The sequence below is a fragment of the Chiloscyllium plagiosum genome, unplaced genomic scaffold (assembly GCF_037043375.1).
Source record: "Chiloscyllium plagiosum isolate Xiang-an unplaced genomic scaffold, Cpla_swu_hap1 HiC_scaffold_5, whole genome shotgun sequence".
Taxonomy (NCBI): domain Eukaryota; kingdom Metazoa; phylum Chordata; class Chondrichthyes; order Orectolobiformes; family Hemiscylliidae; genus Chiloscyllium; species Chiloscyllium plagiosum.
In genome coordinates this window covers 56,175,291-56,191,995 of record NW_028270143.1, presented here as the reverse complement: position 1 = coordinate 56,191,995, position 16,705 = coordinate 56,175,291, and the positions used below count along the sequence as shown (strand labels likewise).

The following is a 16,705-nucleotide window of genomic DNA, read 5'->3' as shown; positions in this document are numbered from 1 at the left end:
CAATAGGTTGAATGGCCTATTTCCACTTTTACATCTATGGTATTTTCAAAAACAGAATGAACTGAATAGAAAAATCAAAGTATTAAATTGCCCTTGCAGTTTGGGTTACAAAGGGAATACTAGCCTCAGTAGCATCAAGACATCTGCAGACATTGCAAGATGACTTCCAGCAACTCAGAGGGAAGTCCTTCCTGAATTGCTGTGGCCAACACTGTAGCACTGTAAGGTGGTGAAAATGCTGTTTCATATGAAGAATGTTCTCATCATCTCAATACAGTGGATTTTACAAATCCTCATCACTCATCCCATTTACTTGACTCATCCTCCAGTTGACAGAAGCTGAGATTCTGAGGATCAGGTGGTGCCTTCTATTTGGACAGTTACAGATACAAATCCCCAGACATGACCTGCATAGAAATCTGCTGTTAAAGGATCATCATATGGCCCTTGTTGGCCAAAGTGGAATTATAGGTTTCATTGCAGAAATACTATACAGCATGACATGAGGTTACAGCCTCTGGAAAGAGTATAGCACTACTCCTGCTCTCTCATCTTCATCACATTCCATGGAAGATGAGCCATTGTGGATTTCCTGCATCTTTGCATCATTCGGGCCCCTGTGGCTGCAAGTTCCATTGTATATAGTTAGCTCCACCTTTGGCCCTGGGATTGTAGATGCATTTATTTATTATCCATTCTTGCAGCAGCTAGTGACAGGCATGTGCACAATTTCTATGTGTAGATTCACTGGACATAGTTCCATTGGGCTTATTGTGATAATATTAGAAACAAAGCAGCTCTTAGGTGATCTTTTAGAAGTTGCAGAATAACATTTGAACAGGGTCTTCCAAAACACAGGGCCATGGAAACCCCTGAAAAGAAGGCGAGTGGGAAGCCTTACATTGATGTTTTTACCCTGATACAGACATCTATTGCACATGCCTTTTGGTGCATACACAGTAGGAGCTTATATGTGAGGAACAATAATGAAGACTTCTCCATTCCTCACTTAATCCCAATCTAATACATGAAAGGCGGCATGGCATATAGGATAATAGTGTCGATATTTTACTGTCCAAAGTCTCAAAAGAGTAGCTCCTGCACCCTACAGAGACAATAGGACCTTGGAAGGTGATTGCTACTTTGGCAACTATGGTAAATCACCATATGATTGTTTGTTTGTGTCCTATAATCATTAGTAAGATTATTCATAATGTTGTATCATGATGTGACGAAGAGTGTTGAGGGCCAGAACCTTTAGTTGACAGGATAGGTCAATGTGTAAGGTCCACATACAGCATTTTTAAGTATAGAGGTCATTCACCTGTATTATGTAGGTATCTATTTAATGCTATTGTCTTTTGAAGGACTTCATATCATTCAAAGGTATATCCCCCCTCTCATAAAATGAAACATTTATTCCCATCCACCCAAGGGGTGAATGCGGGAATTTTTGTCTTTACTGTGAACTTGCCATTTGGAAAAGGATGAAAAGAAACAGCAGTTGAACTTCATGGAGTCAGAAAGAGGCTTGGCTTCTCAGTCTAGGTCTCTCCCAAATCTTCATATCCCCTTTCTGGTTGTGATGTCTTGGATAGTGTTTTCAGGATCCTTAAGGGGGAGGGGAGCAGCCCCAAGACATGGTCCACATAGGCATGAAAGACATAGTAGGAAAAGAGATAGGGATTTAAGGCAGAAATTAAGGGAGCTAGGGTGGAAGCTTAGAGCTAGAACAGAGTTGTTATCACTGGTTTGTTACCCATGCCATGTGCTAGCGAGGCGAGGAATAGGGAGAGAGAGGAGTTGAACACGTGGCTAGAGGGATGGTGCAGGAGGGAGAGTTTCTGATATTTGGATAATTGGGGCTCATTAAGGGATAGGTGAGACCTCCACAAACAGGATTGTCTACACCTGAATCAGAGGGGTACCAATATCCTCGGGGAGTGGGGAATGGAATTTGCTTCTGCTCTTCAGTTTAAACTAATTCAGCAGGGAGAGAGAAACCTAAATTGTAATTCCAGTGTCCAGGAGGTTGAGAGTAGTGAGGTCAGATATAAGGTTTCAAGGTCACAAGAGTGCACTGGCAAGCAGGTAGATGGTTTAAAGTATGTCATTTCAATGCCAGGAACACCCGGATTATGGTGGGTGAATTTGCAGCATGGGTTGGTATCTGGGACTTTGATGTTGTGGCCATTTCAGAGACATGGATAGAGCTTGTTGTAAGTTCCGGGATTTAGATATTTCAGTAAGAATAGAGGAGATGGTAAAAGAAGGGGAGATGTGGCATTGTTAGTCAAGGACAGTGCTATGGTGGCAGAAAGGACATTTGAGGACTTATCTACTGAGGTAGTATGGGCTGAGGTTAGAAACAAGAAAGGAGAGGTCACCCTGTTGGGAGTTTTCTATAGACTTCCGAATAGTTCCAGAGAGGTAGAGGAAAGGATAGCAAAGATGATTCTGGATAGTAGCAAGGAGAAAAGGGTAGTTGTTTTGGGGGACTTTAACTTTCCAAATATTGACTGAGAATTCTATAGTTCAAGTACTTTAGATAGGTCAGTTTTTGTCCAATATGTGCAGGAGTGTTTCCTGACAGAGTGTGTAGACAGGCCAACAAAGGGCGAGGCCACACTGGATTTGGTACTGGGTAATGAACTCGACCAGGTGTTAGATTTGGAAGTAGGTGAGCACTTTGGTGATAGTGACCACAAATCGGTTATGTTTACTTTAGCGATGGAAAGGGATTGGTATATACTGCAGGGCAAGGGTTATAGATGGGGAAAGGCAATTATGATGTGATTAGGCAAGATTTTGGATGCATAGGCTGGGAAAGGAAACTGCAGGGGATGGGCACAATTGAAATGTGGAGCTTATTCAAGGAACAGCTACTGCATGTCCTTGATAAGTATGTACCTGTCAGGCAAGGAGGAAGTGGTCGAGTGAGGGAGCCGTGGTTTACCAAAGAAATTGAATCTCTTGTCAAGAGGAAGAAGAAGGTTCATGTTAGAATGAGACACGAAGGCTCAGTTAAGGAGCTTGAGTTAGCCAGGAAAGACCTAAAGAGAAGAGCCAGGAGGTGACATGAGATGTCATTGACAGATAGGATCAAGGATAACCCTAAAGCTTTCTGAAGGTACATCAGGAATAAAAGAATGACTAGAGTAAGATTAAGGCCAATCAAGGACAGTAGTGGGAAGTTCTGCGTAGAGTCTGAGGAGATGGGAGAGGCGCTAAATTAATATTTCTCGTCAGTATTCACACTGGAAAAAGACATTATCGAGAAGAATACTGAGATACTAGACGAGATGGGATTAAGATTCACAAGGAGGAGGTTTTAGCAATTCTGGAAAGTATGAAAATAGATAAGTACCCTGGGCTGGGTGGAATTTATCCTAGGATTCTCTGGGAAGCCAGGGAGGAGATTGCAGAGCCTTTGGCTTTCACCTTTATGTCACAATTTCTGCAGGAAGACTAGAGGATAACAAATGTTGTCCCCTTGTTCAAGAAGGGGAGTAGAGACAACCCTGGTAATTATAAACCAGTGAGCCTTACTTCGATTGTGGGTAAAGTGTTGGAAAAGGTTACAAGGCATAGGATTTCTAATCATCTAGAAAGGAATAAATTGATTTGGGATAGTCAACACGGTTTTGTGAAAGATAAGTCATGCCTCACAAACCTTACTGAGTAGTTTGAGAAGGTGACCAAACATGTGGATGAAGGTAAAGCAGTTGATGTGGTGTATATGGATTTCAGTGAAGCATTTGATAAGGTTCCCATAGTAGGTTATTACACCAAAAATAGAGGCATGGGATTGACGGTGATTTAATAGTTTCAATCAGAAATTGGTGAGCTGCAAGAAGACAGAGGGTGGTGGTTGATGGGAAATGCTCATCCTGGAGTTCATTTACTAGTGGTGTACCACAAGGATCTGTTTTGGGGCCACTGCTGTTTGTCAATTTTGTGAATAACTTGGATGAAGGCTTAGAAGGATCGGTTAGTAAATCTGCAGATGACACTAAGGTCAGTAGAGTTGTGGATAGTGCTGAAGGATGTTGCAGGTTACAGAGGGACATAGGTAAGCTGCAGAGCTGGGCTGAGAGGTGGCAAATTGAGTTTAATATGGAAAAGTATGAGGTGATTCACTTTGGAAGGAGCAACAGGAATAAAGAGTACTGGGCTAATGGTAAAATTCTTGATAGTGTAGATGAGCAGAGATCTCAGTGTCCATGTACATAGATCCCTGAAAGTTGTCACCCAGATTGATAGAGTTGTTAACAGGGTGTACGGTGTGTCAGCTCTTGATTAGATTGGATTAGATTAGATTCCCTATAGTTGGAGACAGGTCATTTGACACAACAAGTCCTCACAGACCCTCCAAAGTATAACCCACCCAGACCTAATTCCCTCTGACTAACGCACCTAACACTATGGGCAATTTAGCATGGCCAATTCACATTACCTGCACATCTTTGGATTGTGGGTGGAAACCAGAACACCCGGAGGAAACCCACGCAGACACAGGAAGAAAATGCAAACTCCACACAGACCGTCGCCCGAGGCTGGAATCGAGCCCAGATCCCTAGTGCTGTGAGGCTTCAGTGCTAACCACTGACCCACCGTGCTGCCTTTTATTGGTAAAAGGATTGAGATTCAGAGCAATGGGATCACTTGTAGCTGTACAAAGCTCTGGTGTGGCCATACTTGGAGCATTGCGCACAGCTCTGGTCACTGCATTATAGGAAGGATATGGGAGAGTTGGAGAGGGTTCAGAGGAGATTAACTAGGATGTTGCCATTATGGAAGGAAGGTCTTATGAGGAAAGGCTGAGCGACTTGAGGCTGTTTTTGTGAAAGAGAAGAAGATTGAGATATGACTTAATTGAGATATATAAGATAATCAGAGGGTTAGATAGGGTGGACAGTGAGAGAGTTTTTTTCCTCAGATGGTGATAGCATGAGGGGACATAGCTTTAAATTGAGGGGTGATAGATATAGAACAGATGTCAGAGGTAGTTTCTTTACTCAGAGAGTAGCTAGGGCAGTAGAATGCCCTGCCTGCAACAGGTGTAGACTCGCCAACTTTAAGGGCATTTAAATGGTCATTAGATAAACATATAGATGAAAATGGAATAGTGTAGGTTAGATGGGCTTCAGATTGGTTTCACAAGTCAGCACAATATCGGGGGCCAAAGGGCATTACTGTGCTGTAATGTTTTATGTTCTAAAAACAGAAATTGCTGGAGAAACTCAGTACATGTGACAACATTTGGGGAGACAAAACAGAGTGAACATTTTAAGTCCAGTGGTTCTTCAGAATGGAGTTATATTGCAAAGAATTTAACAAAGTCAAGGATGGTCTTCCCATCTGAAATCTGCATTAATTAGCCTCAGGCAACTATCTATGTGAAGTTTGTACATTCTCCCCATGTCTATGTGGGTTTCCTCCAAGTGCTCTGGTTTCCTCCCACAATCCAAAGATGTGCAGGTTAGTTGAATTGGCCATGCTAAATTGCCCATAGAGTTCAGGGATGTGTAGGTTAGGGGTAAATATAGAGTTATAAGATTTTTTTTGTTTATAATGTTTTTTCAACTTTATCCCAGAGTAAAAATTTCTTTAGCTGTAACTGGTCTATTGTCCTTCTTAGAATATAGCACTAACATTTGTTGTCCAGTAACCCACTAGCTCAATTCCCTTTTCTATGAACTAAAAGTTAGAAAAGTGGACATTCCTTTAAAAAATTCCAGAAGGCTTTTCATCAGTGCCCTCAATGGGCAAATGAATCAACCTGATCACCCCAGCATAATGGCCTGCATCAAAATAAGCTCAGAGTGGGACCACGGCAGCAGACAGCACACCAGGTAGTAGCAGGAAATTGCTGACATGCCTGTTTTCAGGCCTGACTCCTCATTGCTATTAAAATTCAACTCCATCTGTGTCAAACTGTTGACTGTATGTTTTCTTAATAGATAACTGTCCTAAGAAGTTCACAATTGTCTCAGCTACAAATGCATTTCAATGTTTTACAGAAGTAATGTAGATTTGTAGAAGAAATTTTGATTTAATATTGTATGAGATGTTGCTTGACAATTAAAACATAACTTACTGCAGCTGTATGTACTTCAGTTGTTTTATCTTAAATGTTTCTCTTGCTCCTGAAATACAGAAAGAAAATAGTTCATAAATAATGAATTTTGAAAACATACTGAAAATACAAAGCCAGTCCTATGCATTTATTTGCTTTAATTGGTAAAAGAGAACAAATTATATTTTTCAGTGTTAGAAACTAAAAGATCTTGTCTACAATGAATTTACAATGCCTATTGTTATGAATCCAGCTGATGTTAGTATCAAATAAGTCAGCTCCCAGAGTAAAACCTGGCTTGTTAAGCTAACCTTTTTTTAAAACAATTTTGAAGTCTGTTATTCAGCACATTCATAAGAGTCTGCCAGTATGCTTTAACACAAATAATAAAACATATGTAGAATTAGGAAACATATTACACTAGACAAAAATGTTGGGAAAGATTTGATTGGTAACACATCCAGGAAAGTATTTAAGCTCATACTACCCCTTTTTCTGCAATATCTTTACCAACAACCAAGCCTGAATGAAGAGCTAGAGTACCTTCAAAATAGGCTTCTTTTCCAGATTGGTACAGCTGCAACCAATTTGATTGCTGCAATTGCTAGATGCTGTTTTCTTCCGTTGGTATCTCACCATGAAATATTAAAATTAACTGCAAAGTAAATTCACTATCAATTTAACTTCAGAGCAAACATGTATGTTCTCAGCTGTCTTGTCTCCACGCTGTCTTTTTATAAATGCACTGAACTGGTTACCTCCATTTCTTGACATTTCATGAGGTTTCATGTAAAACCTCATGAAAATGCAAAAATGCAAACATGCCTTCAGACTCCCCAGTACAAGCTCCTAAAATCTCTAGACCAATGTCTTCCTTCTTCACACATAAAAAAAAATATAAATTAAGCTTAAAATTCTGTTTCATGTACATTTCCCATTTGGCTTAGAGTGACTTTTTTCTCACAATCTTCTGCTTTTCACCTCATAAGTGTTGTAAGAGGCTTTTGGGCATCTTTCTTGGGCAATAGCACAGCCAGTGATTTGCATGAGCTCACTACTATCAGGACCTTTCAGATTTCATGTCTCTGGTGCAATTTTCAAAGACCAGCTACATTCTATGAAATATACTTCAGACTAGGAAAGGAAAACTTTCTCCTCTCTTAATGGATAGGAATCTGGAGAATTTGGTGGACAGCTGATGGAAAGGAAGCAGGTATTTTCTAGTCAACTGACACTGGAAGCTCAGTCAGCCTGGACACAAACTGCAGCCTATATCAGTGCTGCATCCTGGGTGAAACAGGATGCCCAGGAATGCAGGAAGAAGGTTAATAATTTATGTTGCTCAAGAGTAAGTACCAACATCTTCCCTTTGCTGCCTCACATTCAAAAGGGCCACTATCCATTCTAATTCTGCCTCTGCATACACATCACTCCAGGGTCTGTGAACTACAATTCAATATTTGATAATCTCTCGTCAATGGCTTTCACGCACTTCATCTTCTCAATCTACTAATCTTTCTGTCTTCATTTTCAACTCACTCACTGGGGACACTTCACCACGTTTTTCTGTTCATGCATTCATTTCCACCATACTCAATTCCTCCCTTTGTCTGAGTGCAGCAAACTTTGGCTTACTTCCACACTGACACCCCTACCTGGTATCCCCAGATGTCTCACACTGAATAATCTAATATACAAAATCTTTCATAAAAATCATATTCTACCCATGTCCATTTTGGAGCTGAATTCCTCCTGATATGGGATCCTGTCAAGAAATGACAGAATATTTGCAAAGATATTGGGGGACATAGTTTAGGATGAATTGGGCAATTACAAATCAACAACCTATTTTACACTGCATTTTTTCCCAGTAATGCTAGTAATAAGGAAAATTAGGCAAAGTGTAAAATAAATTACTGATTCACTAGCACTGATGAATTTGGACACCAAATAAAGATCAATGGGGAAAAAAAAGAGACCTTTGAAATGTGGATGCTAAGATGCATACCTAAAATTTTACACAAAGATCATAAGACAGATGAATGATTGTATAAAATTGAGAAGTAAAAACATTTTCAAAAGTGTCATCCAGGAAAGAAAATGTCAGTGTTTTGATAACTTGATCAGAGCTGAAAAACTACTAAAATCTCTTCCAGAGGATAAAGTGGAGGGAAGCAGAAAGTGAAGTTGAGCTAAACATATTTAGATGGTGGATCACAGAGCAGTTGCACAACAGCTATATTACGCATGTGAGAATGGCAAATGACTGATAAGCGTGACATACCACAATAGTAGACATCCTGGTAGGAGTAACTACCAACAATAGCAGCAAAGACAAATTTAAGCCCAAGTGACTACAGGGCTGGATCAGATTTATGGTGGTTGTGGCTGAATTCATGATCCAACAATTCATGGATTGTTAAAATGTGGACTGCACAGGAGAAAGATTAGGATATTCACAATTTCCTGGACATACATTTGAGGTCAAAAGAAGAGATACAATCAAGAGGTCTGTTATTTATATTTGGTCTCTGTTTTGCTGAGAATGGGGCAAGTTTTAAATAGCAACAGGAAGCATTTTGAGAGTCTTTCACATTTGCTTCAATTTTACAACAATTTTTTCTTTAATCTTTCATGCCATGTGGTGTCACTAACAAGGCCACTGTTTATTACTTATCCTGAATTGGTCCAGAACTGAGTGGTTGAGCAGAGACGCTAAAAGAGATTAGCTTTTAATTTTAGATTTTATGATTTGAATTTAAATTTCAACTCAGTGCATTAGAATTTGAATCCATGTCACCAGAGCATCAGCCTGGAATGCTGAATGATTAGTGACATTACCATTGAGCTACCATCTTTCACTGCCCTAATTACGCCAGTCTCCCACCTCGACAAGATAAGCAGCCTGGGCTCCCTCAAGAAACAAGTTAGGAAATGCAAACACAAATCAGAAATTAAGAGCATATTAAGGAGCACTAGGGGTTTTGAAATGAAATTGCACCTCATCAGCTATGTGTAAACTACACCACTGACACTGACAGCAATAATATTTGTTAAGCTTGCCAATCAAACATGATAGAATGATGCAGGAGATTCTTTTCAAGATCATCAAGGTTAAATTTTGGGTGGAAGACAAATCAAATAATTCAGTTTTCTCTTTAACACAGTTAATAACTATGCTACTAAGACAGGAAAGGGCCAGAAAGGAAGATAAGAGGAATCACATTATTTGCTAAATTGCCCAGTCAGAAGGAATGGCTGGGGGGGAGATAACAAAACAAGCTGACCCAAATGCAAGTGTCATACTATATTTGATTTGAGTAGATTGTTTGCAACATTACTCCAACCACCCTGAAGCACTTTTTGCAAGCATTTACTTTGTCATAAATATGAACAGTCCTAAAGGACAATGGACTGGCTGTCTGCATTCACAAACAATGTCAAATTCCAAAATAATTGACATTCATCTCATTTTGCAGATATAGCTCAAACACGGATTTATTCGCCCTTGCCGATAATGTCACTATAAGTAGCTTGTGTCCTTGTTATCCTTTACTAATTTGATCAGAAAGTGCTGTAAGCAAATATCACTAAAATCAAAACACGTTCTTCAAAACTTGACAGACCTTTACCAAAATATTAACAAGTGAGATTAGGTTTGAAATCATAAGTAAAAGATATTTACAATTTCAAGAAAAATAAATATATAAATACAAACCTCAACATTATTACTGTTTAGGTTTCCACTGTAAAATACTTGAACTTTAATACACTTACAATGCAGTAACATGAGGTGCATGAAGTATGTTGCTTGTCTTCCACCATTTTTGGTTATTAAAAAAGGTTTGAAAACAGCAGGTTATTATAATAATTATTGAAACTGAGAATTTGAAGCAGTAAACATTTTCAGGCTGTTATGTTAGTTTTTTATTATTACTGAGCTTTAAGTTTTCTGTGATTGGAAACAGCTTTTCTCCTGTCTAACCTACCTAGGCCTGTGACAATTTTAAACACATCAATTGAAACTCCTCTCAACTTTCTCATCTCTAAGGAGAACAATCTCAGATTCTCCAATCTGCCCCTTAATTGGCGTTCTGCATCACTGGATCCATTCTCATAAACTGTTCATATTTTTCCTTCACCTTCTAAGATTAATACACTGTTGTTCAATATGAAGCTCAAAATTGGGCATAACATTCCAAATAGGTCAAGTAAGTACTTTATACCATCATATGTTTCTTGCTTTTGTATTAATAAAGCCCACAAGCCTATATGCCATTTTAGCCATTTTCTCAACTTGTCTTGCCAACATCAATACTGTGATAGTTTAATGCAAATATTAAATGTAAAAACATACATGGTATCAATGTGATATCATGGGTTTTACATTTATTGCAGGAAACATCAGTGACTTTGCTAACAATTTTCTGACATATTAATTTAAGCTTCCCCATAGAAGAGAAACTGCTGACATAAGCATGTCAAAAAATGTGAGTGATCTAGATTGTGACAAATACTTAACTCAGTAGACTGATGGAGATGTTGATATTCCATTCATTTCAAAATGTCCTCATACTTCCTATGATCCAGATTCAGGGATGAATTTTCACCTCGTGGATGGGAAACTGGAGCTGGGATAGTTTGCAAGTCCCAGAATTGCTGTCAGTGTGAAATAGCGAGCGACCTGGAATTTTATCAAGCCGACCTTTTAATTCTCATGGAACCAGGCTCCCTGGCCAGTTAGGAAGCTGGTGGTGTTTCCATTTATCTGTGTCCTTGTCCTCCTAGATGGAGGTTATCATGGGTTGGAAGTGGCTGCCTACGAAGCCATGTAAAGAGCATTTGTACAAAGGGTGCACACTGCTGCTACTGAGTGTCATTAGGAGGGAGTGGATGCTTGTGGATGTCATGTCAAATCAATGAGTCACTTTGTCCAGGATGGTGTCAAGTTTCATGAGATGTTGTTGGAGTTGCATCCATGCAGGCAAGTGGGGATTACTCCATCACACTCCTGACTGTGCCTTGTAGATGTAGGTAGACTCTGCAAAATCAACATGTGAGTTACTCACCTCAGAATTTGTAGTGTTTGCTCTAATCTTGTCGCCACAATATAGCTATTCCAGTTCAGTTTCTGGTCAATAGTAACCCCAGAATTTTCATAGGAGGGGATTCAGTGATGGTAATACCACTGAATGTCAAGAGGTAATGATAGATTCTCTCTTGTTGGAGATGGTCATTGCCTGGCACTTGTGGCACAAACATTAATTGCCGCTTGTCAGCCCAAACCTAGATATTGTCCAGGTCTTACTGCATTTGGGCGTGGTTTACTTCAATATCTGAGGACTTGCATATGGTGCTGAACATTGTGCATGCTGTGAAGTTACTACTTCTGACCTGATAGTGGAGTGAAGGTCCTTGATGAAGCAGTTGAAAATAGTTAGGCCTACGAACCTACCCTGAAAAACTTTGAGAGCTCTTTGTGGTACAATCGAGGTGTCCTTAACTCTGAGCCAAGAGGTGAAGGTTCAAGTCCCACCTGCTAATGAGGTATGTCATAACAAGTTATTAGGAAAATATTTACTCCAAAGACCTCTTGCAGAGATGTCTTTGAAGTGAGGTGACTGATCACAACTACCTTCTTTTGTGTTAAGAATGGCTCCAATCAGTGGAGATTTTCACCTTGACTTTTATGCACTCCAGTTCTGTTAGGGCTCCTTTTATGCCATCTTCATTCAAATGCTGCCTTGACGTCAAGGGCGGTTACTATCAAGTCACCTTTCAGCACTTTTGTCCATGTTTGAATCAAGGCTGCACTGAGGTCAGGAACAGTGTGCCAACTGTGAAACCAAATTGAGCATAACTGAAAAAGGTATTGCTAAGCAAATGCAGCTTGATAGCACTTTTGATGCCATGTAGCATTGTTTTACTGATAATCAAAAGTATATAGATGGGTCAGTAATTGCTTGTCTTGCTTTTTATGTGCAGAACTACCTGGATTACTAGTCCAGCAACAATACCATTGCCTTCCCAAGTGAAAAAGAGAAAGGGACCAAGGAGCCACAAAGGTAATAAAATATGAATGTGAAGTAAAGACACTTCAGATTATTCATTGCCAGAAAATGGATAGAGAAGATTAGAGCTAGGTGAATTCTGTCTCACCCAACCAGATGATAATGGAGAGGTCCTGAATAAGTATATATATCCTTGTGTCAAAAGCTGCAATGAGCATAAACCTGATTAGAAGGAATTAAAACTGGAGTCTTGGAAAAGTAAGCACAGATTTGAGGGTGACAATATGTTCTATTATTTTGGAGTGAAAAAGAAAGTTACTCATCTAAAGTTAGATAATAATCTGAAATGTGTGCATTTGTTGCACAGACAGTAAATTTGTTATATATGCATGCTTTGGAAATGCACATGCCTGAACTGGTCACATCTTCCAGGGCTATGCAATCTAGCAATGGCAGAGCTGTTGGGATTTCAAAGGTGGACCAGAGAAGCAGATAAGGACTGGGAAGAAAAACAGTGCAAAGAGCTGTCAAGACAATAGCCCGGCCTGTAATGAGACTATAAACTGCTTCAGTGGCACAGTGGCTCAGTGGTTAGCACTGCTGCCACTCAGCGTCAGGTACCTGGATTTAATTCCAGCCTTGGGTGACTGTCTATGTGAAGTTTGCACATTCTCCTCATATCTGCATTGATTTCCTCCACCTGTTCCACTTTCTTCCCCTGTCCAAAGATGTACAAGTTAGGTATATTGGCCATACTATATTCCTTTATAGTGCCCAATGTGCAGGCTCAATGGATTAGCCATAGTAAATGCGGGTTACAGGGATGGGGTCAGAGGGTATGCCTGGGGACTGCTTGATGGGCTGAATGGTGCAGACTTGATGGGCTGAATGGTATCTTTCTGCACTGAAGGGATTTGCTGATTCAAGATGGCACACCCAGTCAGTGCCTCATCATAAATGTTACATGACTACAGCAAGCCAGAGGGTCCATTGGTACAGATTGCATTTCCATCACAAACATATTCCCTATCATAGAAAAAAAATTACATGAAGTATTATATAAATTGAGTTTCTCAAGTTATCAAACATACATGGAACTGTACTCGTGTCTTAACAAATCATTGTTTTCATTAGTGTCTGAATATGCATTGCACACAGCCTCTAAGTCATGCTACTCTCTCAATAGCACCTGTGGGCTTATTTGGGAGAATTTCTTTCCCTGGTGAGAGTCATTCCTGTGGCATTTGTTGTGACGTTGCCATGCCATGGTTTCTTTTGTTGGTATGTTGTGAATCTGTGGACTATGCTGATGGTGAATTTATATCTTCTTGGTCAGCTGTTTGCAGTTTTTTTTTATTCATTCACTTTGTGGGATGTTGGTCTCACTGACTGGCCAGCATTTATTGCCTGTCCCTAGTTGCCCATGAAAAGGTGATGGTGAGTTGCCTTCTTTAATCACTGCAGTCCACCTGCTGTGGGTTGACCCACAATGCCATTAGGGAGGGAATTCCAGGATTTTGACCCAGCGACAGTGAAGGAATGGTGATATATTTTCAAGGCAGGATGGTGAGTGACTTGGAGGGGAATTTGCAGTGGTGGTGCTCCCATGTACCTGCTGCCCTTGTTCTTCTAGATGGAAGTGGTCATGGGGTTGGAAGGTCATATCTGAGGATCGTTGGTGAATTTCTACAGAGTACCTTGTAGATAGTACTTACTGATGCCACTGAACGATGATGTTGGAGGGAGTGGATGCTTGTGGATACAGTGCCAATCAAGCAGCCTTCTTTGTCTTGTATGGTGTCATGCTTCTTGAGTGTTATTGAAGCTGCACTCATCCAAGTCAGTGGGGAGTATTCCACCACAGTCTTGATTTGTGATGGTGGGTAGGCTTTCAGGCAACAGGAGGTGAGTCATTTGCTGCAGTATTCCTAGCCTCTGACCTGCTGTGGTAGCCACTGCATTTATGTGAATCCAGTTGAGTTTCTGATCAATTATAACTTCCAGAATGTTAATAGTGAGGAATTCAGTGATGGTTACACCATTGAATGTCAAGGGGTGGTGGTTAGATTGTCTCTTATTGGTTGGTGATGATCATAGCCTGGCAGTTGTGTGGCATGAATGTTACTTGTCAGCCCAAACTAGATATTGTCCAGATCTTATTGCATTTGGACATGGACTGCTTCAGTTTCTGAGGAGTCGTGAATGGTGCATCGTGCAATCATCGATGAACATTCCCACTTCAGACCTTAAGACGGAGGGAAGGTCATTGATGCGCAGCTGAAAATGGTTGGGCCTAGGACACTACCCTGAGGAACTCCTGCAGAGATGTCCTGGAGCTGAGATGACTGACTTCCAACAAACACAACCATCTTCCTAAGTGTTAGGTATGGTTCTAACCACCGGAGATTTTGCTCTCTGATACCCACTGATTCCAGTTTTGCTAGAGCTCCTTGATGTCACACTCGGTCGAATGCAGTCTTGATGTAAAGTTAACAAACAGATTCTCCAACTGTGCATATGTGCATGCAGATGCAACTGTACCATTAAGTAAGATCATAAAATGATAAGTAATAAAACAGCAATAGACTATTTGGCTCCTTGAGCCTGAGAGTGTGGTGCTGGAAAAGCACAGCCCATTAGATAGTATCCAAGGAGCAGGAGAATCAACATGTTGGGCATAAGCCCTTCATCAGGAATGAGGCTTGTGGGCCAAGAGGGCTGAGAGATAAATGGGAAGAGGGTTAGGGCTGGGGGGGAGGTAGCTGGGAATGCAATAGGTAGATGAAGGTGGGGGTGAAAGTGATAGGTTGGAGAGGAGGGTGGAGGTTGTTCCATTATTCAATAGGATCATGGCTAATCCAACATTCTATGTGTCCACTTTCCTGCCCTTTCCTTATAAATCTTGATTCCCCTACTTTTCAAGAATCTATTATAGCCTTAGATATACACAAAAACTCTGCCCCACAGTTCTCTGTGGCAAAGAGTTTCAAAGACATTCAACCCTCTGAGAAAAGAAATTCGTCCCCATCACATTTTTAAACAAGTGCCACTTTATTCTGAGACTACACCTTCTGGTCCTAGATTCTTATATGAAGAGAAATATCCTCTCAGTATTTACCCTATCAAGTCCCTTAAGAATCCTATAAATCTTAAAGAGATCACATCTCATTCTTCTAAACTCCATTAAGAAATGTCCCAATCTGTCTAGCTTGACCCATTAAAGAATTCCTCATACTGGGGATCATTTTATTGAACCTTCACTGAACTGCCTCCACTGAAATTATATCTTTCTTTGAATAAAAGGATCAAAACTGTTAACAATACTCCAGACATGATCTCAGCAGCGCCTTGAACAGTTGCAGTATGATTTCCCTACTCTTATACTCCAGCCCCCTTGAAATAAAGGCCAACATTCCATTAGCTTTCTCAATTACCTGCTGAACTTGTGTGCTAGCTTCCATGCACAAATATCCCAAGTCCCTTTGTGTTGCAGATTTCTGCAGTTTTTTTCTCTATTTAAGAATGTTCTGTACTTCTGTTCTCCCTTTCAAAATGAACATCTATGCATTTTGCCACATTATACTCCATTTGCCAACTTTTTGCCCATTTACTAATCTATCAATATCTCTCCGTTAACTGCTTGTATCCCTCTCCAAACATGCTTTTCCATCTATTTTAGTGATGCTTGCAAATTTGGTAACAGTACATCCCTCCAAGTCATTGGTACACAATGTAAACAGTTCCTGTGACCAGTGGGGTTCCTCAGGGTACCTTCTCTCCATTTGCTGTTCTCTGCCAATTAGCCAATGTTCTATCTGTACCAATAAACTACCTCCAAAATGTGGGCTCTTATCTTATGACTTAACATTTTGTGAGGTATTTTATCAAAGTATGGGTAGTTTAAGTTTGGAAGGGGAAGGCATTTTCAGTTTCAGTCAGAGAAAGCTGAAAGAAGGTTAGGACACTCCTTTTTTTCATTCAGTTTATTGACAGCTGACTCTATGAATTCATGTTCTTGTTGTTTAGTGTATTTTCAACATGCTACTACCATTAAAATCTACACACCTGTTTAATTCATACTCAGTCCACTCCCTTCTACTTCCAGCTTTTCTCTTTAAGCTACTAGTGAGCATACATCCATCTGATTTCCTTCAAAACTTTCGGAAGATCAGTTTACATCTCATCTCATCTGCAATCACCAGGAAAGATTCCTTTGGAATGAGAGATTTCTGGAGATTTTCGACTGAAATCCTAGGATTATTTTACTTTCATATCATCTGGTGTGTAAAATTCAACTAATCTTTCTGTGTGGGACTATAATCTGTGACAATGAAACTCTGTAACTGACAGTTTTGTGTAGCTGAGCCGAATGATAATAACTGAGATGTTGGTAATAGCATCTCAGGCGTTTACAAATATTGTAACCAAACAAGTCCTGTGGTGAGCTATCTCCTCCACTTCAATAGGTTAGAAAAATCAGGAAATCACAGGCATATTGAACTCAATTAAATTTAATGTTAATAAAGGTGTGCCATGATTTGTTGTGTTTTCTTCACTAATTTATTAATGCTAATAAAATCACATTCTTAGGAATCTAATTCGATCAAGTGTGATG

The 16,705-nt window shown here is 40.0% G+C and overlaps 1 protein-coding gene and 1 long non-coding RNA gene across 7 annotated transcripts in view; both read right to left on the bottom strand.

Moving 5' to 3' along the window:
- LOC122549891 (poly(rC)-binding protein 3) overlaps positions 1-16,705 on the bottom strand; it is a 272,566-nt gene that overhangs the window by 116,912 nt on the left and 138,949 nt on the right. The gene's annotated exons all lie outside the window — the stretch shown is intronic.
- LOC148149938 (uncharacterized) overlaps positions 1-16,705 on the bottom strand; it is a 43,135-nt gene that overhangs the window by 11,411 nt on the left and 15,019 nt on the right. The window contains exon 2 of the long non-coding RNA XR_015757195.1: positions 6,101-6,149. This is a non-coding gene — a long non-coding RNA (uncharacterized LOC148149938). The remainder of the gene's footprint in view (positions 1-6,100; positions 6,150-16,705) is intronic.